This window comes from Echiichthys vipera (assembly GCF_963691815.1).
Source record: "Echiichthys vipera genome assembly, chromosome: 2".
NCBI classification, from domain to species: Eukaryota; Metazoa; Chordata; class Actinopteri; order Perciformes; family Trachinidae; genus Echiichthys; species Echiichthys vipera.
In genome coordinates, this window is record NC_139827.1 from 37,554,796 (window position 1) to 37,556,803 (window position 2,008).

The 2,008-nt window shown below is 44.2% G+C and overlaps 1 long non-coding RNA gene across 1 annotated transcript; it reads right to left on the bottom strand.

Moving 5' to 3' along the window:
- Positions 1-260: 260 nt before the first annotated feature.
- On the bottom strand, positions 261-1,417 carry LOC310959461. Its single transcript, XR_014593569.1, has 3 exons — positions 1,298-1,417; positions 812-849; positions 261-535 (listed from the first exon to the last, which is right to left on the bottom strand). It is a non-coding gene; the product is annotated as an uncharacterized lncRNA (long non-coding RNA).
- Between the last annotated feature and the right edge of the window lie 591 nt (positions 1,418-2,008).

The following is a 2,008-nucleotide window of genomic DNA, read 5'->3' on the forward strand; positions in this document are numbered from 1 at the left end:
CCTCAGAGGTGGATTTGACTTGGATTGACAAACTCTCAGCGCATACTTCTCCTAGATATTGTTACTCAAGATGTTTGTTACACTTAAGTGTTAGTATTGTACTTCTAACAAGTAATTTAAGTAATATCAAAAAATGTAAAGCATAGTAAAATTTTTGACCAACTGCTGTAAATAAAATTACAATTATTTCTCAAATTCTAGTTCACCAAACATTGTAACTTGCATGTACCAAAACAGAGAAAGACAAAGGAATGCAGGGTCCAAACAAAGTTTTATTCCAACAAAAAATAATGTGACCACTACGGACCATGCTATTTCAAATGTCAAGCTGTTTCTCTAACAGCTTGATTGTTAATTCTGTCTCTTTTTGCTGAAGCAGCGTCAGCTTAATTTGCCGTTTGGCCAGTTCAGTCTGTTTGACTGCCCTTTCGGTCTCCATTTTGAGGAGCCTCTCATAGGCTTCCTCATCCCCGGCATGCCTCTTCCGTCGCCGTCGCTCTGGCGCTGGCGCTGGCTCTGGCTCTCGCCCCCGTGCCTGATGTGGTAGATAGATAAGTTTATTGGTCACATGCAAAGCTAAAACCAAGGTTTAAAAACAGTGTAGTGAAATGCAAAAAAAAACAAGCTCTCACCAATGCTGGAGAGGAATTAGGATGAAGAAATGTTTCTAATTGTGTCACTGACCAATACCATGAAAGTAATGCCATTACAAATTTAAGCAGTTTCAAGCACTTTATTCAAACTCCAATTACTTGAAAGTCTTAAATGTATCAATACAATTAAAGCATTTTCAAGGATTTCCAGCACTCACCCTGTTGTAGCTGAGTGGTCCATGGCTGTGAGTGGACTCTGAAGGTAGGTGTATGAGTATCTTAATCCACAATCCCAAATTGTGTTTATGTAGCCTACACAAAAACATGATATCATCACCAGCATTAGGCTACTGTAGCATTCTGAACCTTCTGAACAAACCTTGTAGTTAATACTCAAACTGTGTTGCGTTGTGTTTTCTAAGCACTGAGCAGGTCTGTACACAATGCAGCCTGCTTATACTGTAAATCTGCCGTGTTGCAAATGACGTGACGCTAATGATAGCCGCTAATGATAGCCCGCTAGCTGCTTAACACACAAGTCAATGGAGCCGCGTTAGCTCCCGTTAGCACGGCCGCGTCTCAATTAGAGATCGCCACGGCCTGCTTTTAATAAGGTGACAATTCAAATAGTTGGCTTGCATGATGTGTTGGTTGCCGTTCGTATGGTATTAAAACCGCTACACAATAGACGACGGTTAACTTACACTTTTGACGTGAAAGTCGGCTCTCTGCTACTCCTTTCATGAAGTAGTCCACCATGTTTCAGATCCCGGAGGCGGAGACTTGAGATTGGGAAATCCGTATCCGGCCAGGTAGGGATCACAGTGATCCACCCTGCCTGTGTTTTGAAATACTCAGATAAAGTCAGCAGGATCACCGTGATCCATGACTGAGAAAAGGCGGATTTCATTATCCGGATTATTCTGATCCAGATTACAAATTTTGAAATACTGGGCCCAGGTGGGTTAGCTCCCTAAGCAGCTGGGTTATGCAGATCCCCAGTAGCATAATCCACAGTCCAGCTCCACACCAATCCAGCACCAGCTACGCCTGCAGGTTGATACACGAGCAGCACAATGGGCTCCTCCTCAACCAGAGCTCCTTAGGCAAGGTGCACCTGAACCTCAGCTAAGGCCCACAGAGCCTTCCTAAGGGCAGTCCTACAGCGACTCCCCTTGAGCAGAGTCATCTTACAGGTGACCCCGGCACACTGTAACGGACTTCGGTGAGCGGGATCCAGGTCAGTTCGCTCAATTAAAGATTGCTCTAGAGAACCTGTTACCAGCTGATGCAACAGAGCTCTTTAAATATCAGATCTTAACAGATCACCTGAAGCTGGAAGAGGGGTGCTTAGTGACAGATTCATACCTCCATTCCCCACTCCGCATTCAGACACCATGGCTGCTCTGAATGAG